The following is a 23,636-nucleotide window of genomic DNA, read 5'->3' as shown; positions in this document are numbered from 1 at the left end:
TTTGGTAAAGTGTGTGAAAGAAGAAAGTTAAGAGTAAATGTGAATAAGAGCAAGGTTATTAGGTACAGTAGGGTTGAGGTTCAAGTCAATTGGGAGGTAAGTTTGAATGGAGAAAAACTGGAGGAAGTAAAGTGTTTTAGATATCTGGGAGTGGATCTGGCAGCGGATGGAACCATGGAAGTGGAAGTGAATCATAGGGTGGGGGAGGGGGCGAAAATCCTGGGAGCCTTGAAGAATGTGTGGAAGTCGAGAACATTATCTCGGGAAAGCAAAAATGGGTATGTTTGAAGGAATAGTGGTTCCAACAATGTTGTATGGTTGCGAGGCGTGGGCTATGGATAGAGTTGTGCGCAGGAGGGTGGATGTGCTGGAAATGAGATGTTTGAGGACAATATGTGGTGTGAGGTGGTTTGATCGAGTAAGTAATGTAAGGGTAAGAGAGATGTGTGGGAATAAAAAGAGCATGTTTGAGAGAGCAGAAGAGGGTGTTTTGAAATGGTTTGGGCACATGGAGAGAATGAGTGAGGAAAGATTGACCAAGAGGATATATGTGTCGGAGGTGGAGGGAACGAGGAGAAGTGGGAGACCAAATTGGAGGTGGAAAGATGGAGTGAATAAGATTTTGAGTGATCGGGGCCTAAACATGCAGGAGAGTGAAAGGAGGGCAAGGAATAGAGTGAATTGGATCTATGTGGTATACCGGGGTTGACGTGCTGTCAATGGATTGAATCAGGGCATGTGAAGCGTCTGGGGTAAACCATGGAAAGTTCTGTGGGGCCTGGATGTGGAAAGGGAGCTATGGTTTCGGGCATTATTTCATGACAGCTAGAGACTGAGTGTGAACAAATGGGGCTTTTGTTGTCTTTTCCTAGCACTACCTCGCACACATGAGGAAGGAGGGGGATGTTATTCCACGTGTGGCAAGGTGGTGATGGGAATGAATAAAGGCAGACAGTGTGAATTGTGTGCATGTGTATATATGTATGTTTCTGTGTGTGTATATATATGTGTACATTGAGATGTATGGGTATGTATATTTGCATGTGTGGACGTGTATGTATATACATGTGTATGGGGGTGGGTTGGGCCATTTCTTTCGTCTGTTTCCTTGCGCTACCTCACAAATGCGGGAGACAGCGACAAAGCAAATAAAAAAAAAAAAATAACTTTTATTTTGTCTGAGAATCTCAATTCTTTCCATCTCATTAGTGTTACGGATGTCATTTACCTTGAATAAAGTGATGCAATTGTGTGACATGTTTACTCATGCTTGGGTAGGGTGAGGGTGCTGTGATGTGATTATGAAATCGTCTACATGGAAGTGAATTTTCATACTTTGGTCCGGCAGGTCAGGGAAGGTCATGCAGGAAAAGGGTGAAGAAGTTCAGGGAATATTACTCCTTAAAGAACTCGTCTTTAGTGCTTTGAGGCTTCTGGAGGGCAATCCCTTAATATATATTACCCTCTGGAGGGCAATCCCTTAATATATATTACCAAGTTGACTAAACTAATTTTTTTTTCACTTCTTTTTTTCAGTGTTAAGGAGGTTGTGTCATGTACAGTTGCCCACAGTTCTGGCTATTTGCAACACTGATCTCCAAGTATAGTGATGCTCTGCTCGTCTGAATTCGAAGCGTCTCAAGCGTGACATGGTAAAGATGGAGGGGGGAGAGGACTGGGAGGGAGACAAGCTGTGGTGGAAAAGTTAGGGGAGAGACAGCTAGTAGTGTCTAATATAATAATTACAAAATGCTTTCATTTTCATAAATAAATGGTAATCATAATTTGTAAGGACGGAACAAACACAGAACGATGTTAGTGAGCACGTACTATGCTCCTCCAAACTTCGCAAAGATTTGTACTACAAGTATATCAATTAATAATTATTGTTCTCCTCATTCTGTCCTGATCTTTCCTTCCAATCAAAATTAGTGGTTAGTATAAAAATGGTCAGGATCATATTTCCGCTGCTTAATATTGACAGTGATAAGAATGCCTAGCTAACATGTAACCTGTGAACATATACAGTACTTTGTTGTGGTGTAATAGGCTTGCTGATTGAGTGACTTACTAACAAAATTCTTAGGGAGCTTATTGCTTGCATGCTTGGTGCAAGCAAATAAGAAAGGGCCAGTTAAGGTAATATCTGGGACAGCATAAAGTCCATATTAATGAGAGGTCCAGCCATACTGCTTAAACTTGCACTGCCTATAACATAATTATATCTAAACATGGCAGTGATTTTACAGTGATGTGGTGAGTGAGAATAATCTCCTCCTTCCGGCACTTGGCAAGCAAGTCGAGGCTACAGTGTTGTTGTTAAATTGAAATAATAGTAAATAAATCTGCCACATTTTATGTATAGTAATAGTCATGAACTAATGTAATATGCCATGTAGCAGCTCCTAAAGGTTATTAAAACAATAGAATTTAAGGACGTGGCAAGTCTATGAAACCGCTGTAATAAAATCTTTGCCAAGAAAGTTCTGTCTTGGTTATTGATAATGGCTCATGTTATATGGTACTAATCGCATAGTGTAATTCTATTTTGGAAATAAAGAAAAAGTCTAAGAATAGGACTAAGTGAAAAGAAAGTGTGAAACCAGTCACTTACATCATCTTACTCTAGTGTAAGTAGCCAATCACTCACAACCCAAGTTGCTTTCATACCTTCACTGCTTGAGGTAGAACACTGCTTCTTTCTTGCTCACCATGGCAACACCAATAAGACAAGAGCAGCTAATTAAGCACAACCAAATCACCGTCTTTCATGGGATTGGTCTCCATTCGGGTCATTGCCCAACGATTCAGCATCTCCCCTTCCACAATGGTAAAGTGGATCAGAAGGAATGAGGAAACTGGTGATCTACCAGACCCTGGTAAGTTAAACATAGTTTGAATGTAATCATCACTGTATATGGTGCTATACTTCTGGTAAGCCGTAAAGCTATTACCTCCTGCATTTTATCAAGAGCTATAAGTTATAAGTTTTAATGCTTTTAATTTTATTAGAAAAAGGACAGCATGGCCACAGCCAACCACTTGCCAGGAAAACGAGGCCATACTATGTGCAGTGCAGGGCAACCCTTTCAGCAATGCAGTCAGGATCTGCGAGGACCTACAGCTCCCAGTGTAAGCGGAGACTATCCAGAAGCACTTATTCAAGGGGGAAGCTCACCACAGGGTTCCTGCTGTGGAGGAGTGCCTCACAAACCAACACTGCACTGGCAGCTTCATCTTCGCTTACCAATATGTTGTAGAGGATGCGAGTTTCTGGTTCCGAGTGGTCTTCACTGATAAGAGGACTTTTACCAGCAACAACCATGGCAAAATACCTATGGAGACTCAGTAATACTAGGGAAGCATAATACTAGAATCCATGAGCACATACAAACTTCATACTAAAAATAGTGCGTATATTTGTTTTACTTTCCTGAACAATCTAAAGGGCAAGTCTGGCCTGTTTCAATATTAAGACTAAATGTGAACTAATGATGGAGGAGGATAGTGACTATATATACTACTTTTCATACATCTGATCTTTTATTTTTGTTCATGCCATTCTGCAGGTGTGAAACAGCAGTATGTATAAAAATTAAGTATATGTTCAAAGTCCTTCTTTATAGTGTATCAATTTAAGTCAGGCTAACTGAAAAGAAAAATATTTCTTGTAAGAAGTTTTATTTAAAGTTAATTAACAGTAGCCAAGTAATAAATCCCTGAAACACTCAGGAAATAAGATACGCAACTATTACACCATTTGTATTTCTGTGCAGATACGAGCATAGGAACATGTACAAGAAGGTGTGGAACGGGCACACGACAGTGAATGTAAGGGGGTGGATCTCCTTGCAAGGTATGGGAGACAAACCAGGATTTTTTCCTTCCCTCACTAAAGGTGCGGAACTTCCTATTCCCTGCTAGCCCCATCCTTTCTCTTCATGACCATTGCCCTGCCTAAGCTGTTCAGCAATGGTTTGCTGGCAGAGAGGACCTGCAGTTGTTCGAGTGGCCAAGCAAGAAGTTAGATATTAACCCATGAAAAATATTTGGGCAAATATCGTAAACTGCTGGGCGCCAGTGAGGGGGCAGACACCAGATGAACTTTTAGCCTACACTAGTCATCAGTGGGAACTATTCAGGAACCAGCCTCACTTCGTCTGCAACCATGTCTCCTCAATGCCAGACAGATTAAGGGCTGTGCTTGAGAAGGAGGGTGGTTGGACTCACTACTAAGAAAGTAAATGGGGAAAAACATACTAAGTTGTTTGAGCATCCTACTAACTTGCCTTTATTGAAATTTTTTAAACCTTACAGATGTTTCAAAGAAAAGTATAATTAACACTTTGAATAGACAAATTACATAGCAAATCTGTCACATTGTAGCAGGCGTAATATAATTGTTTGCTTTGATTATTGCATAGAAGCAAAACAAACTATCTCTGATGCCTCAATGAGTGACTGGGTTACAGTGGACTGCCAGGGGCAGGGGCCAGTGCCAGTACTACAAAAACAGAGTTGTAAAGGAAACTAATTTGACAGGTGTTACAACACTCCTGTAGGAGCATCAATGTTCTTTTTCTTCCTAATTAACATTTCATGACCAAAAGAGAAAATACTATAATATTTTCTTCTGGTAATGGCATTACAGCACTAAGGAAAGACACTGTAGACAGTATTTGAATTATTCAAAACTAATATTTCCACTCCATCCACCAGCTGGTTATCAGTGGGGATTTGTCTAACAATATTAATAGTTAAGCTGGCAACTGTTTTTAATCTATGCCTATTTAAACTATTCCAAGTGAGAATAATGTTAATCATGTGGCATCCCCCCCACACTACCACCAATACTCCCACAGCAATCTTCAATTTCCTTATGGCCTATATTATCTTGATACACAGAAGCAGTAAATCATGTGCTCTCTATACATCCCACTACCCTTAACTGCACTGTTCTAGCTTGAGTTACAAATATTTGAGCTTGAATATTTCAATCCTCACTCTACACTACAATTACTAGTAAAATGGTTTTTGTCCAGGTTTCATTGTTTGCCAGTGGTAAGGAAAAAAAAATGGGAAATGAAAAAAATATGAATATTGCTGAGCAATTACTGTTGGTAGATTTGGATGATCATCCATTCTGGCCTTTCCTCAACATAAAATTCAGTTTTTTAACTTGTTTGCTGGTAGTCAGACTAACTATTTGGATATTGTTAACTTTACTTTTAATTCACCTTAACTATATCAAGAATAAACCTTATTCTCTACCATTAACTTTGAATATGGAGACTCTACTTGACCCCACTATATGATGCAACAATATACCATATTATGGCTAAAATAAGTTTGCACTGCTATGCAAGGATGCATCTGCCTAGAGTAGGCCAAATACAATATAATGAGTTAGATATCAGGAAAGCAACTGACCAAGCTTTCCACAGTGTCTCCAAGGCATTGGGTAGATTCAGATAACAAAGTAGAATTGTTATAATGGAGTGAAGCAGATTTAAAATGTTACGGTTAACCTTACTTCCAGGTGAGTCAGTACTTACAATATCTAATCTTACCAACTAATACCAACAAGGATAATGATGAATCAGTTGTGACTGTTCTGTTATTAATATCTGTCTGAGACAATTTCCATGAGTGATTGACAACCTAATGAAAATTAATAATATCTTACTTTCTTAGATACTCGGGCCAATAGGAAAATCAACGAACACAAAGTTATAGACGTTACTTGATACAAGTAGTTGAGTGTTAATTATCATACAGGAAAGGGTGAGGTTCTAATGGCAAATGGGGTTTACTTTTCTTCAAGCTCTCATATTTTAGGTAATACAGATTTCAAAATATTGCTTGTAGTTCCTTTTAAAACTAAAAATAATCACCTGGTTTCATGACTGTTATTTATTCAAAAGGAACACCTGAGTGGTTCAGTGTTAAAGCACAAACAAGCACACCACTACAATGAGAGACCTGGGTGGTGAACCATATCCTTTAATCTCCTGAGCCTTAATGATGAGCTTGTAATTGACAGTGTGGGAAGCTCATTAGGAGTATGAGACAGTGCAAAAGCTGTTGATCAAATGCTGAGGGTGCAAGAGCGATAAAATAACTACTGAAGTGCCATGTTGGTGAGGTTGTTGCAGTGATGGTAGATACTTTGCATTACATTACAGCTTGAGAGTAGATATGAGTGAATGCGGCCTTCCTTTGTCTGTTCCTGACGCTAACTTGCTAACGTGGATAACGATGAACAAATATGGAAAACCTCACTTGGTAAAGTCAGATGGTAAGCAATTTGTGTCTCAAGCTATCAGTGGATTAGGATCATGCCATGACATCAGGAGAAACCACCAACCAAATTATTGAAACTCTTCCAAAGTGGTTTGATACAAATCCTTGACTTAAACCAAACACATTCCCCAGAAAGGTGTCTGACAAAAACAAGAAAGTCTGGATAGGCTTGGAGACCTGGAGAATTTTGAGGTCAACCTGATGCAGCCTAACAGCAGATTTGATAAAGTCACTGCCAGGTGATGAATGCTGATTGCCGGGGAGCCTACTCAAAGTAAGCTACTGCAAATTGGTGGTTATAGAAAGGTGAAAGCCACTACCCTCAATAGATGGTGTGGGGTTAGAGACTTCTAACCTGGAGATCATGGAGATTCTCACATTGCTTACAAGACAAACCAACCTTGGAAAGAAATTCTGACAATGAGATATCTCCCTTTCAAACAACCACTTAGAACTACTGTTACTTTTTATTTTATGAGAAATAAATGAAACACTTACAGTCTTTCAATTTGCATGTATGCATGCATTACCAAGTAAATAATATCCCTTGAAATAGTTTTTAGTTTTGCATTGTTTTGCACTGATGCAGGCTGCCTCCTCTATAATTCTGCAGGAACCCCTTGAACGAGTCCTGGGGTTACTCATTGACTCTCTTCCAGGAGTTCTGCAGCTCCAAGGCTGCACTACCTACAGTAGCAGGAAAATAATGGACTCCTTGGAGTCAGTAGTTCTCTAACAAGACTATTCTCTTAATAATATAGCCTCTTTTATCCTTTCCAATGAAAATTATGTTTGCTTAGGGAATTACTCCTAACCCTTTCGGTATACAATTGATTTTTCCCCTTCCCCACTTAGCAAAATAAAAAATTTTCTTTTTGATTTGTGAAAAGGTACACCAGAATTTAAAACCTTTCTTCTTAAAAATCAAGACCTAATCAGTGTGAGTTTACAAAAAAAATCTACTGGATTGGGCTAATCCTAAGTACATAAGTTCATATTCGCTCATTGTTTTTTCTAATAAATTTTGTTAAAAAACTATCCAAACCATTGATATATTCTTATGAACTGAAATTTATGTACTAACAGTTTAAGGAATTCACATTATTTATTGGACTGTCGAATACGATGTACTGGCAGGCAGCAAGGGTGCTGTGGACAGAAGTTGGTGACACATTGGCATGGCATGTCTCAAAAATATGCACACTAATGCCTTCCATGGTCAATCAAAGGTTACTGAGGTCTTCAGGTAGCTCCCGTAACTTATCCTTTGTGTGGGCTGCCATTTAATAGCCAGCCACCAGTGCCTACAAAATGCATGTTCAACTAACCTGCACAGACTGATGCCAACAGCACCTCAGTGCATAGAGACTGATGCCAATAGCACATAAAGGTTTAACTAAGTAAATGTACAGGAAACAGCTTATGGAATATGAGTAAAGTTACCTTTAATGCAAAATGAGACTGAAGGCCTGCATCACTTTCTAAATATCATGAGCTCTACAGCATATCTAAATTCTTGTCTAAAAATAATACAGTATAGATATCATATTTCAGTGTCTATAACTGCTGACCTGTTGTCTACATCATCACTCTAATCATTATAAGATTCTAGTGGAAAGCACCACCCACATGAACAGAGTGCATGTAGCTAGTGGGCAACCTTTATCACGGAATAAAATTTTGATAAAAAAAATACTGAATACTAAGCTGGAGACGGCATCTCTTAATGGATATGTTCTGAGTAACATGATGCAAAATTAAACAGCAGACACTAGGGCACAATCTACCTACTCTTTTAAGTCACAGAATAAAAGAATTCAACTTCTCTTCAAAGGTTCATATTGTCATTACAGCCATCAGATAAAAAGAAGCTTAATAAATGCAACAACTTTCCCTTTATAAAGTATTATGAAAGTCAATCAGTAGGCCTAGAAATTGATAAAAATAGCCAATTTCTCTCACACTTTATAAAAAATTACTAGATGGCAAAGTATTCACACTGAACACCAACTAAGATGGCATCAAAATCACACTTTCTACTTAACATAGTTAACAAACAGCTGCTTAAACTGTACCACTAATCATTTCACCTTGGCTGATGATGCTCAATAAACCATTCAAACTGAAATTCATTTGCCTTTAAATTTTCACAGAAGACTAGCTCTCATCCAGCTCCCACGGGACCTAGATGGTGTCAGTTAAACATATTTTCCCTATATGAGAAAGAACATAGACTGTCTCTCAGGAAATAAAATCATAAATGTATTACATGTAAAACAAAATGAAATGTTTTGCCAGACGCTAAAATGACAACGTTACCCACCCATGTAGTGTGTTGATCCTTCATTACACCTGCCAGTACACCAGTGTACGTATGTACACCATCATATACTGTACTGTACTGTCACTACTGTACAAGTATGTACACCATATACTGTACTGTACTGTCGCTCCTGCACTTGTATGTACACCATATACTGTACTGTACTGTCACTACTGTACAAGTATGTACACCATATACTGTACTATACTGTCGCTCCTGCACTTGTATGTACACGATATACTGTACTGTACTGTCACTAGTGCACTTGTATGTACACCATCATATACTATACTGTGCTGTCACTCCTGCACTTGTATGTACACTACCATGTACTTTACTGTTCAGTACTATAACTACTACACTTATATTACTATTTTCATTCTCATGGAAAGCATGTTGCACTTAAGAACTGCACTGAAAACAACATTTCACATTACTGTATTCTGTGCTTCAACCGTTATATATATATATATATATATATATATATATATATATATATATATATATATATATATATATATATATATATATATATATATATGGGAGATAGAATACTTCCCACGTATTCCCTGCGTGTCGTAGAAGGCGACTAAAAGGGGAGGGAGCGGGGGGCTGGAAATCCTCCTCTCTTGTTTTTTTTTTTTTTTAACTTTCCAAAAGAAGGAACAGAGAAGGGGGCCAGGTGAGGATATTCCCTCAGAGGCCCAGTCCTCTGTTCTTAACGCTACCTTGCTAACGCGGGAAATGGCGAATAGTTTGAAAGAAAGATATATACATATACATGTGATTATGATTGTCACACCCACATGTTTACCAAATGGCGTCCTAGCTTCGTCTCTTCGATGTATATCAACTGACTGTTATATTTCTCTCTTGTGTCTCCCCTGATGATGTGATTATTACGCGAAAGTGCACTTGGGAACTCTTCGTGTTTCATTTTCCCCGTGGACTCATAGGAATATATATATATATATATATATATATATATATATATATATATATATATATATATATATATATATATTTTTTTTTTTTTTTTTCTTTTTTTTTTTTGCTTTGTCGCTGTCTCCCGCGTTTGCGAGGTAGCGCAAGGAAACGGACAAAAGAAATGGCCCAACCCACCTCCATACACATGTATATACATACGTCCACACACGCAAATATACATACCTACACAGCTTTCCATGGTTTACCCCAGACGCTTCACATGCCTTGATTCAATCCACTGCCAGCACGTCAACCCCGGTATACCACATCGATCCAATTCACTCTATTCCTTGCCCTCCTTTCACCCTCCTGCATGTTCAGGCCCCGATCACACAAAATCTTTTTCACTCCATCTTTCCACCTCCAATTTGGTCTCCCACTTCTCCTCCTTCCCTCCACCTCCGACACATATATCCTCTTGGTCAATCTTTCCTCACTCATTCTCTCCATGTGCCCAAACCATTTCAAAACACCCTCTTCTGCTCTCTCGACCACACTCTTTTTATTTCCACACATCTCTCTTACCCTTACGTTACTTACTCGATCAAACCACCTCACACCACACATCGTCCTCAAACATCTCATTTCCAGCACATCCATCCTTCTGCGCACAACTCTATCCATAGCCCACGCCTCGCAACCATACAACATTGTTGGAACCACTATTCCTTCAAACATACCCATTTTTGCTTTCCGAGATAATGTTCTCGACTTCCACACATTCTTCAAGGCTCCCAGAATTTTCTCCCCCTCCCCCACCCTATGATCCACTTCCGCTTCCATGGTTCCATCCGCTGCCAGATCCACTCCCAGATATCTAAAACACTTTACTTCCTCCAGTTTTGCTCCATTCATATATATATATATATATATATATATATATATATATATATATATATATATATATATATATATATATATATATATATATATATATATAAAAGAAAGAGACAGGAGGTCAAGAGAAAGGTGCAAGAGGTGAAAAAAAGGGCAAATGAGAGTTGGGGTGAGAGACTATCAGTAAATTTTAGGGAGAATAAAAAGATGTTCTGGAAGGAGGTAAATAGGGTGCGTAAGACAAGGGAGCAAATGGGAACTTCAGTGAAGGGCGTAAATGGGGAGGTGATAACAAGTAGCGGTGATGTGAGAAGGAGATGGAATGAGTATTTTGAAGGTTTGTTGAATGTGTCTGATGACAGAGTGGCAGATATAGGGTGTTTTGGTCGAGGTGGTGTGCAAAGTGAGAGGGTTAGGGAAAATGATTTGGTAAACAGAGAAGAGGTAGTAAAAGCTTTGCGGAAGATGAAAGCCGGCAAGGCAGCAGGTTTGGATGGTATTGCAGTGGAATTTATTAAAAAGGGGGGTGACTGTATTGTTGACTGGTTGGTAAGGTTATTTAATGTATGTATGACTCATGGTGAGGTGCCTGAGGATTGGCGGAATGCGTGCATAGTGCCATTATACAAAGGCAAAGGGGATAAGAGTGAGTGCTCAAATTACAGAGGTATAAGTTTGTTGAGTATTCCTGGTAAATTATATGGGAGGGTATTGATTGAGAGGGTGAAGGCATGTACAGAGCATCAGATTGGGGAAGAGCAGTGCGGTTTCAGAAGTGGTAGAGGATGTGTGGATCAGGTGTTTGCTTTGAAGAATGTATGTGAGAAATACTTAGAAAAGCAAATGGATTTGTATGTAGCATTTATGGATCTGGAGAAGGCATATGATAGAGTTGATAGAGATGCTCTGTGGAAGGTATTAAGAATATATGGTGTGGGAGGCAAGTTGTTAGAAGCAGTGAAAAGTTTTTATCGAGGATGTAAGGCATGTGTACGTGTAGGAAGAGAGGAAAGTGATTGGTTCTCAGTGAATGTAGGTTTGCGGCAGGGGTGTGTGATGTCTCCATGGTTGTTTAATTTGTTTATGGATGGGGTTGTTAGGGAGGTAAATGCAAGAGTCCTGGAAAGAGGGGCAAGTATGAAGTCTGTTGGGGATGAGAGAGCTTGGGAAGTGAGTCAGTTGTTGTTCGCTGATGATACAGCGCTGGTGGCTGATTCATGTGAGAAACTGCAGAAGCTGGTGACTGAGTTTGGTAAAGTGTGTGGAAGAAGAAAGTTAAGAGTAAATGTGAATAAGAGCAAGATTATTAGGTACAGTAGGGGTGAGGGTCAAGTCAATTGGGAGGTGAGTTTGAATGGAGAAAAACTGGAGGAAGTGAAGTGTTTTAGATATCTGGGAGTGGATCTGTCAGCGGATGGAACCATGGAAGCGGAAGTGGATCATAGGGTGGGGGAGGGGGCGAAAATTTTGGGAGCCTTGAAAAATGTGTGGAAGTCGAGAACATTATCTCGGAAAGCAAAAATGGGTATGTTTGAAGGAATAGTGGTTCCAACAATGTTGTATGGTTGCGAGGCGTGGGCTATGGATAGAGATGTGCGCAGGAGGATGGATGTGCTGGAAATGAGATGTTTGAGGACAATGTGTGGTGTGAGGTGGTTTGATCGAGTAAGTAACGTAAGGGTAAGAGAGATGTGTGGAAATAAAAAGAGCGTGGTTGAGAGAGCAGAAGAGGGTGTTTTGAAATGGTTTGGGCACATGGAGAGAATGAGTGAGGAAAGATTGACCAAGAGGATATATGTGTCGGAGGTGGAGGGAACGAGGAGAAGAGGGAGACCAAATTGGAGGTGGAAAGATGGAGTGAAAAAGATTTTGTGTGATCGGGGCCTGAACATGCAGGAGGGTGAAAGGAGGGCAAGGAATAGAGTGAATTGGAGCGATGTGGTATACAGGGGTTGACGTGCTGTCAGTGGATTGAATCAAGGCATGTGAAGCGTCTGGGGTAAACCATGGAAAGCTGGGTAGGTATGGATATTTGCGTGTGTGGACGTATGTACATGTGTATGGGGGGGGGGGGGCATTTCTTTCGTCTGTTTCCTTGCGCTACCTCGCAAACGCGGGAGACAGCGACAAAGTATAAAAAAAAAAAAAAAAAATATATATATATATATATATATATATATATATATATATATATATATATTTCACGTACAGAACTTTAATATTTTCAGTTAATTTCAACAATATATATCCTGCCATCTCTGCCAGACAAATTTTTAACCGTAATGGCACATAACAAAATAAGGATAAAATTTTACTTACATTTCTTTCTATTGTCAATTATATTTTCCCCGAGTCAACATGATAAAGGTACTTCTTCGATAAATACATATTTTTCAAAATGAATCATGAAGTAACTTTACTTTCTCTCCTTCAACTTCTTTACTGAATCGACATTGTGTACAATGAATAATGAAGTATACGTCAGCCGGAAGCAACAATCTTACACTAAGAAATTCTCTCCTCAAGAAATAGACTTTTATAAATTACTTCGTAATGTATAACCTCTGAAAAAATGAGCGTTTTTATTTTTCGTTTTGCTGGATAATGCCTTAATCAGACAAGGGTATGCTGCATCTGCTTCCACTAAGTATTCCAGTTCTATGATATTTAATGGTGTAGGACTGTGAGCCATTGTATACTTAAGGTGTAGGGCTGGGATTTATGAATGGACTCAGCCATCCAGGTGTAGTAGGGTGTAGCTGTACGCTCAAGGAAATTAAGTGTATGGTAGACACAGGATAGCGGGAAAATGGCGGGCTGACATCATTAGTGCAATTTCACTTGTATACACACGTCCTTGCAAAGATGCGGCTTGTATCATTTTGATTTTTTTTCTGTAGCGACCAGAGTATATCAAGTGCTGTGGCACAGCATCATGGGATGTGTAACTTGACTGCATTCCGAGGAAAAAAATAATCAGTTGCTGCATTGCTTCAACAGCTTGAAGCCATGTAATTAGTGTCTTCTGTTGTAGATCCTTCCTTCAAGGTGTCCTTAGAAAGCTAAGGAACAACTGCATTCCCACCATCAGAAGTCCTCGCTATAGGTACACAAATGTCAACCTGGTTATCCACTCTGCCATCTCTCTCTCTCTCTCTCTCTCTCTCTCTCTCTCTCTCTCTCTCTCTCTCTCTCTCTCTCTCTCTCTCTCTCTCCAACCCAACTATGGGATTATTGGCAGGATCACATCGCAGAAGATCAATGACCTGTGATATGAGCCAATATGAAGTTAGGCCACAATTTTCTCCATATACACAGCAATGTGACGTAGCACTGTCCACAAGCCACACCGGATACTACATCCATGATATTGTGATATTTCTGAAAGTTAATCACACCAAAGTTCACTATGTGCAGCATGAAGTCTCGTCTATAGATACATTTCAATATTTTGAATGACCCCCCCCCCCCTCTCCCCTAGTCCACTGATTGAATAATGGGAGCAAAACGAGAGATTACCCAACTATTCTCCAGAAGAATTACTTTCGAGTCATCTGGTACACCAGTCTTCCTCAAGTTTGACTTGACCAGGAATGAAATAGTTGTGGAAACATTCATGGAGCCATCCTTACTTTGCCCTTTATATTGTGCATGTAAATGGGTTACATCTTTAATGCTTCCTGGCCTCTAGCACACTCAACAACGATTTGGGGTTTCAGTTTGAGGGGTCCTGCTGCATTAAGCGCTGTTAAGATACTCAGGTTATTTTTTTTTTTTTCGTAAAATCCTGAAACCTTCTGTTCATCATAACCTACCAAGGATGACGTGGGCAATACACGCCACTGGGCCAAGTTTCATAACACGTTATAGACCTATCCTGGGGTAAGGCAGCGGTGCTCGTTAACAATTTCAGCAAACGTGACGCGGGTTCCCAGTCTGATGACTGTTAGGGGAAGGACACAAGGGAAGCAGGTTACCGGCTTTGACCTGCGGCGGTAGGTAGCGCAAGACGCAACGAAGGTACGTTCATCTGCGAGGTGTGGTCCACCAGGCATACAGCACATCGTCTGCCGAAATTTTATTTTGCTCAGCAATGTTTTTGTAAAAGAGGAAAAGAACTGGAATACATAATATCAATCTCAGTAGATTACATTATAGTTAATATCACCATCCTTTAACTGACATGGAAAGGAACCCAAGGTTTTTTTCAGTACATGAGAATGAATTGGGAAACTTTCAACTACGTTTTGAAGGTTCAACGTTGACGAAAACATGGTGTAACTACTAAACAAACCCATTCTACCAGAGGAAAAATTCGTCATTAGTTTGAAGTAAGTTAAATTCATGTTCGAGAATTAATACCGTTTGCTACTGCGGTTTGTAGAAAAAAAAAATCTGCTTTTAGCTTATCATGCTGCTGCACGGATACTATTGACTGATGTAATTAACACTACTGAAAAGACTTGTGATCATTACATTTTTTAATCAGTTTTTTCAGTTCTATTGTCAGTACAGTTATTTTATGCATGTAGACAGTATTTGTTTGAAATCACGCCTTCACTATCAACAAATCCATAGGTAAATACACACAAAAAACAGACAACTGTTTACTTACCATCATATTACATTTCTCTGCTGATTTCACCCCAGCAGTTGTCTACAATATTTGTTTGCCTACATTTTGTTTGTCTTGTCCCACGCACACTGTAGGTCTCTGCAACACGCAGGCGACTACCGAGGTGAACACCTGCTGTGCCTCCCCGCCGGCCGCACCCCCAGGTTGGTATCGTTGATGTCCTCCTGACGTGGGTCGGAGCCAGTTACCCGCGAGCTGGTAACTTGCTTTCCATGTGTCCTTCGTTCCCCTGACTCGCTAACTTCATCTCAACGACGAACGCCATGTCCTTTCTCGCATCTAGTTAACCAGCACTGGGGAAAGTTACACTTCTCTTCGTTCACGTCTCTTTTTCTCAACTCTTTAGCTTTATAGTTAACTAAAGCTTGATTGCACATTTCGTCTGATGGACGATGCTTTCATCGTTCGTACAGCACTTCGTGTACCTGAACTAACTCACACTTGCCTTAAGGCCTGTCTACACGAGCGGGCCTGATCGGCGGGCTTGCCCGTTAACGGGCATATTTGACGGGCAAACGATCAAATTGCCCGAAAGCCCGCCGAGCGAAATCACTGAGCTGGTGCACGGTAGCTGGAGTTTCTACCCTGCCAGACGCAAAATAATATCGTGAACCCACAGCGGGCCTTCATCCCACATCCCTCGGCATAGTAGCACAGTGAACATTTAACGATGGCAGCCCAGGATAACTCTAGTGAGCCACCAACAATTTTTTGGTCTAAAGCATTTACTAGTACTTTGACCTTTATCGTAAGAATCCATGTTTATGGAATGTGAAGCTGAAATGCTATGAGAACAGAGACAAACGCATAACAGCAGAGATGAGAGAGCATGGTACCTCCGTTACGACGGATGACATAAAAAAGAAAATAGACACGCTGCGTAACCAATTTCGGCGTGAATGCAAGAAAGTAAAGCATTCATTCACTCATCCTCAGGTAATTTCTGAAGTCGTGTTCCTCACTACTTTGTAGTTCATGAAGTATTGTTGCAGTGCTTCCAAACATACTTCTTTTCTTTAACCAATCTTTACACCATATCCTTTTCTTCTTTTTCTTCTTGAGACACAAAGCTATTATCATAGAGCACAAAGTCTTTTTCTTGACAATGCTAGGCACCATGGTTCTCGTACCGCACTCCACCCGCTACTGGCAACATCGTCGGGCAGGCCCGGCTGTTCATCACTTCGGTTGTGTGGACAACATTCACGGGCAGGCCCGCTCGTGTAGACAGGCCTCTAGGTTCAATCTTCTTTCACGATGTCTGTTGGGATGAACTTTTAAGCTTAATTTTCTGTCCCTTAATGTCATAAATTGCCCATGAACTTAACGTGATCGGTCATTATTTTGGTTCACTCTTATCCAGACACCTAGCCATTTCATTCTGTCACAGAAACAACTCACATTTTCCTTGCACCAAAATACCCACTACTATGCTGTGAAACCATGGTGATGGATAAAACCCCAGCAACAAACTTTGCAGTTATTGATATTGCCAAAATTACATGCCCTTAATGCTGATATCGTCCTCGTTCACTGACAACACTCAATTACATGTACACATTGGTGCTATAGCTTAGGAAACTGTGCTATGATGTGCCACATGGATAGTGAGAGTGTATGTGCCACATGGATAGTGAGAGTGTATGTGGTCTTAGAATTGAAGATTTTTCGGTTGATGGATGTCAACTTAACGTTGACGGTTATAGTGACCCTGGCAGTTGATAGGCCTAAAGGCCAAACAATCAACCAACCAACTTAATGCTACGTGTTAATCAGATTTCACCGTTATACTGTACAAATGACTTACAAGATATATTGGCTCATTTTCTTGTACATATCCTTTGCATTTACAAATTTTAAAATTCATTTTATAATGTGAAAGATACTTTGAACCCTCTTCCTCCACCACTCCTTTGTGTGTTACGCGCTAAATTCTGCGATGTTCAGTTCTATGCCCACGAATATGTTACCTCACTGTCCTTTTTTACAGATAGTGCACAGAACTTCGCTTTTAGTTGTACATTTCGTTTCATTGGGTAAAAATGAAGATTGTATATTTATCTGGATACAATCTGTAGCGACCCAGTAACACTTCCGCAGTGATAATCAACAGATGACGACTTAGCGACTGGACGTGGCAGGTCACTGCGTGTGACCACCTGAGCTCCTCATAGGAATGAGACTGGTGTCCCATCTCACGGAGGGACCAATGAACGACGTTTCAACTTTGCCTTAGAAGGTAATCTTTGCCTCATAGGCCGCCTTCGTGATATGTCCTCACAAAAACAGCGAATTTGATATGCGCTAGACGACAAGTACTTGACGGCTTGGTCAAGTGACTATAGACTAAACCTTACCGTTTGAATTTATGTAATTTTTGTAATGACACATCTACAATTAATGAACTTTGTAACAACTTACGTAATATTAACCCACTGAGGTCTGGCGAAGACCTTTCGTGACTTCTGTAATTCTTTTGCGCTACCGCTCTCAGGATGGGCATGGGGTGCACAGTAAATTTGGCGGAGTTACCGGCACAAATCAAAATCAGAATCAAGCCGCCCATAAGGAGCCTCATCCTTCAGTGTAAATACATTACGTGAGTCCTACCGGCTCATCTTCTGGACAAATATCATTGTGTTATTTCCGAAGTCCAACTTCGACATGACTCGCGTGGGACATCGCCTTAGCTCGTCATAAAAAACAGTTATGACAGCGAGAACAGCTACGTCAGCAGCACTCTTGCCACCTAAACACAAACTGTGAGCTTGCTGTCCACTCAATGTGTCGCGACACGCACCACACCCACCTTCTACAGGAGCTCCACGTTGACCTACCATCCCCGCACTTCCATGCGCTCGTGCTTCGTCTTATGCATCTTCATCGGCATCCCGGAACGCCTGCCAAGCCTCTGCTTTATTTATCAAAATACCTAATTGACCCCTCCTTCCCATCACAATCTTAGGCCTTCAGCAGCACTATCCTTCCCTAGCTACCTCATCCAATGTACTTAGGCCAATACCGTACAGTTGTTGTTGTGATATGCATTTCTGTATTCTTTCAATTTTATTTACTGTAAACTCCAACCTATTAGAACACCCACTAAAACCTTTAGCATAGGTAGATGGGGGGGGGGGGGGGTGAGGCAGTCAACGGTAGGATTCACAGTTAAACTGATCTGAAAAAAACACGGCTTTTAACTGAAAGTTAATGATAGAGTATCCTGTGTACTGGTAATTTTCCAGATAATCTTAACCATACAGGTAAAAACTGAATGGTGCTGTTGTTTCATGTTTTTAAGCAAACAGAAAATTCAAGTGTCATTGGGGTTTTCTGGTTAACTAAGTCATAGGTAAATGGGAGTTCAATACACCATGATTGCTTTTGCATTTACTTAATTCGTACAAACATAAGACATAAAGCTTTTTAACATACCTGTGGATAAGCAAATAGCAGGTGCTGCACAAGAAGCAAAATAATCTTTTGGCATGTTTAGCCGACACCTCTTTATCCATTTCATCATATACTTCACACTTCTTTTATACATTAAACCAGTCTGTTCGTGTACCTGCTTTTGCAATTATCAATATATCGATAGTCATTTTGTATCTCTGAGATGCACCTATAGATCACATGGGAAAGTTTGTTTGCACAGGTTGATGTGTAATGCAAAAGGAAGTAAGATGTAAGTGTAAACAGCATCTTTCATGAAATAGCCCTTAATACAGCGCAGCCAGTATTTGGCTTCAGCACCAATCTCATTTTACTTACCTTTGAAGACCGGTAGTCTTCAAAGGTAAGTAAAGTTGAACAAAATTATTCAGGATTTCACCATATATTTATTGTACAAAACTGAGTGTTTTCTGTGATGAATGAATCAGTTGACTTGATAATGGTTCTCTTACATTTAATATTAATATATAGTTTTATAGGTTTATTTTGCTTGTTTCAGTAACATATGCTTTGTACTGACAATTATTTAGCCTTACTGATAAGATTTCATACATCCCTTTTCTTTAGCCTTGTCTCTGTGATGTGCACATTTTCTCTGTATTTTCTCAACCTTTGACTGCAAGGTTGCCAAGGCCCTTTTTTTAAAAAAGACTCCTGCAGCCCGACTGTGCTACTTCCAATAATAACGAAATTTGGACCCATTTGACATGAAAATTTGTGTAATGAGGCTGTATTTCCAATGCTATGGCCTCACCAGAGTGACTTTTCACTTGCAAAGTAACCTCTTTTAGGCAAAGCCTGGTAATACCTCAACTGATTACACAAACCATTAACCAATACTTTTTTGTTTTACATAAACTTATGTAATATGTAATATATTCAACCATTTGTTACTTGATCACAGTCATTCCTTTATTTCAAAGTTCAAACATTTTGGTCTAATTTTTGAAAATGAGTCTGCACATACTCCCTCTACTATTCTGAATGTTTGAATGTTTGTCGGTTTTTTTGACCAGCACCCTATGAGGAAGGTCATTAGGCCTACAACCCTTTTTGATGCTGACTATGAATTTATAGTCCCTATATCCTAATAAAATCATATCTTGAGTATTAAAATACATATACATCTCTATTTAAGATAATGTAAATGTTATCGGAAGAGAACAATGTGTCCGTGGATATTGCATTAACGTGACAGCTAAACACTACCCAGTTGGTACAGCATCCACTATTACATGTGCAATACGGAACTGCAAGTGATAGTAAAGATTAAAGACAGAACCCCACCATCACATGCACGTAGGATATATTGAATATATCGACAATTCATCAGCCCAACACCAAATCAGCCCCAGTGAAATAGCCACCCAACTGATGGACTGCAGTTTGATGTGTGAAAAGTTCACCCACCACATCACTGACCCTAGCAGTAGCAGCCAAACTCCATGGCAAGGACAACTACAGAGGAGCCAATGTTTCACCTTACATCATCTTGAATGTTTCAGTTTCCTTGAGAAAAACAAATCATCTTATTCATTATGCTGTTATTGTCTTTAAGGGTGTTTTCCAAATCAAAATCATTTCTATTTTCATGGAAATATTCTTTTAATTTTTTCTATGTTCGTTGTATTTATTGCAATGATAAGATGATTTATTGAAAGGATTGTGTTGCATGAGGAGCATCAAGGAGGAAATGTGTTTGGAGTATGGGGCTGCAGGTGAGTAGTATAAGCACAGTTTAGATGTTGGTAGGCCCGCAGGACTTCCACTCTTCTGTTTTGCCTGTAGGAAGTCAGTAAGTCAACTATCTTTAATTTTGTTGTTAATTGCCAGTTGGTCCACTAAATCCCACAGAAGAAACGTGGATTTCTTTCCCAAGGAAAGACATGACCCCAGCTCTCAGGGGATTGAGATGGCCTCCACGAATTCTGAAGCCTATAATATGCATGAACCCAGCTAACGGGAGATCGAGATGTCCTCCCCAAGTTCTGAGACCGATTTAGACAATGTCTGCCTGTACATTGCCATAAATCTTTTTCCAAGTTATGTCTAAGTCATTTACATTTACCATGTCTTTCCAACCTATCCTGTGAATGAAAACCTACTTTTCTAGTCCATTATTCTTTATGACTGGTATGTTGACCAACTTTAAAAGCATTGAATGCTACCTCAAATGAAATTTCTCAACGATCAGTTAAACAAATCCCTTCAACCATAAAATTGCTAGACTAATAAGATCTTTGTAGCTAAAATTAAGTATAATATACTCGTGTGAGGAGTAGGTTTCTCATATGTATTTTTGTATTTATTATTTTTAATTTTCTTATATACAGGCATGCAGCTTTTCTTGGGAATAAGCTTTGCAAAACTGGAATCTACCATCCACTCTGCAGGATGGCAACTGGCAGGGATACGTAGTTTTCTGGGGCAAGTCTGCCACCCTACTGCTTTTTTTTCATACTTGTCCACCATTTGCAGTATTAGTGATGTTGTGTCAGGAATGGATGAACACCAACCATGTATAATACACCAAAATGAGAACTTCTTGTTCACTGCAAAGCCCAAGACCTTTCTATGGTTTCTTCTTAACTTCATATGCCCACTGATGCCCTTTGTCCCAGTATACTGTATTGCTCCAATTCTCTCTATCCTAAATAAGTCTCTCCCACTCTTGCATGTTTAAGCCCTAGTAACTCAAAGACACTCTTGATCAGTCCTTATATTCCTTCTCAGCCTCCTTTCACTTGTTTACATCGTCATTATCAATCTTTCTTGATTCATCCTCTCTATATGTCTAAACTATTTCAACACACCGATTCGGCTTCCTCAATCAAACTCCACTTACTACTACACTTCTCTCTTACAGTCAGTCCTTATACGAGCAACACTCGTCACACCACGTATTGTCTTCAGGTATTTAATTTCCAACACATCCATCTTTACAGTAGTTTGCATTTAGGGCCTAAGACTTCCACCCACACAACATCATTCGGACAACTCCCACATTAACCATACCCATCTTTCCCCTCACAGACAGTACCCTCTTTCTCCACCAACTCCTCAGTCTTTTACCTCTATTCACCCCATAGCTCACCTCAGCTCCCATTTTTCCATCCACTTACAGGTATCTAAAACACTCCACTTCCTTCAGATTTTCCCTTTCAAACTCACACTCACAACTAAATTGTACCCAAGCTAAATCTCAAAACCTTACTATTATTCACATCAACTCTCAACATCCTCCTTTCACACACTCCCAAACTGACACCAGATGCAGAAGTTTCTCACTTTAGTCTGCTACAACAGCCCTGTCATCTACAAACAGCAAGTGACATCTTCCAATGCTCTCCCACCTCCTATCTCCAGCGTACCTTAAACACATCCCCTTCCCCTACAACTCAACATCTACTTCCCTCACCACCTCATCCATAAACAGATTAAACAGCCATAGTGACACTTGTCATAGACCCACCTTCATTTGGAACTACTCACCCTTTTCCCATCCAATGTGGAGACACACCTTACTGTACCTATAATAACTCTTCACTACATCTAGTAGCTTGCATCCCACACCGTATATTTACAGCACCTGGCACAATGCATCTCTATCAACCCTGTCATATGTTTTCTCCAGATCCATTGATACTATATACAGATCCTTCCCTCCAAATTCTCTCGCACAAAAGAAACATCTGCTCCACACAGCCTCCACTACTCCTGAAGCAACATTGCTCCTTCCAAGTCTGATGCCCCGTGCATGCTACCACCCGCTCATTCACCAATCTCCCATACAATTTTTCAAGTATACTCTGCAGATTTATACTTTTAATTCCTCCTTTATACAATGGCATTATACAAGCATTCTGTCAATCCTTAAGATCCTCTGTCCTGACAAAAAGATCAAAAGAAATCTCACCCCTTTCATTAGAATCCCATCTACTGAAGCCATTTTGCTACATTTCATCTTACACAAATCTTGCATCATATCTCTTTTCACCAAAGCATTCCTCCATACCTACATACCTCCTTATCCTAATCACTCCACATCTGCCACCCTATGACCTAACACATTCAGCATCCTTCAAAATACTTACTCCATCTCCCCTTTACCACTTACTTGCATATTGCAGCTTGTCCATCTGCTCCCATCAGTGATGCTTTTATTTGCTCCCTTGTTTTCCTTACACTATTCACTGCCTTTAAAATGTTTTCTTACCTTTCCTTAAGTTTTCTAACACCCTCTCACCCAATCTTTCATTTCCTTTCTTTTTCTGCCCCTGCACTGTCCTTGTGATCTTCCACTTTCTCATGTACATCTCCCAAAAGCTAGTACACCTTCCCTGATGGCAGCACCTATACATCTCTCCTTTCTCTTTCATGTGCCATTTAATTTCCTCATCCCATTTCTACTCAAACATCCACATCCCACATACTACACACTCTACTTCTATATAAAAGCAATGCTTCCCTTTATACATTCCATTCCCTACCCACTCCCCTAGTTCTGTTTGCTCTCTTTTCACACCAATCTTTTCCCAGTCCCTCTTGGTATCTCTTTACACAGGTTTCTTTTCCAAATTCATTCATTTCTACCACACTTTTTACATCCATGTTATCTTTTTTTATGTTTGCTGAGATGGCACGTGCTACTGAAGCCCAAGTCAGGACCATCTCGTTTACACTATATAAAGATACCCGAACCTGAGCCAGGCACCCATTTTGTTGACCAATCCCTAAGGATGGATGAACAGCTGGGTTGACTGTGGACCGACTGTCACAACTAGGATTCAAACCTATGTGCCTGACCCTGGACACCCCCTGAATGTGTCACGGTCTGGAACGCTAACCTCTACAAGCTTTCATACACATCAAGAAGTGATCGGGCATCATACCAGCTGCCTCTTTCACCACATTCACATCCAACATCCTCTCCAATGCATACTTATCAGTCAGTACATAACCAATAAGGCCCACTTACCCAATCCACACTCATCTACATTTTCTTATGAAAGCACCTTTTATTAAACCAGGTATTCCTAATCACCAGTCTTCTCAGCACAGACCTCCACTTTTCAGCACTCTACTGATACATAAAAA

The 23,636-nt window shown here is 40.0% G+C and overlaps 1 protein-coding gene across 2 annotated transcripts in view; it reads left to right on the top strand.

Moving 5' to 3' along the window:
• LOC139753358 (corrinoid adenosyltransferase MMAB-like) overlaps window positions 1-3,414 on the top strand; it is a 39,475-nt gene extending 36,061 nt beyond the window's left edge. The window contains exons 8-9 of one of the 2 annotated variants that reach the window (XR_011713694.1): window positions 1,537-2,879; window positions 3,013-3,414. The gene's annotated coding sequence lies outside the window, so the exon portion shown is untranslated. Of the gene's footprint in view, window positions 1-1,536 lie in introns of both variants that reach the window. The other variant, XR_011713693.1, reaches the window with a different exon arrangement.
• The last annotated feature ends 20,222 nt before the right edge of the window (window positions 3,415-23,636 follow it).

Source organism: Panulirus ornatus, chromosome 14, assembly GCF_036320965.1.
Source record: "Panulirus ornatus isolate Po-2019 chromosome 14, ASM3632096v1, whole genome shotgun sequence".
Classification (NCBI taxonomy): domain Eukaryota; kingdom Metazoa; phylum Arthropoda; class Malacostraca; order Decapoda; family Palinuridae; genus Panulirus; species Panulirus ornatus.
Note: the sequence above shows the minus strand (reverse complement) of the source record. Positions and strands in the feature narration are given on the sequence as shown.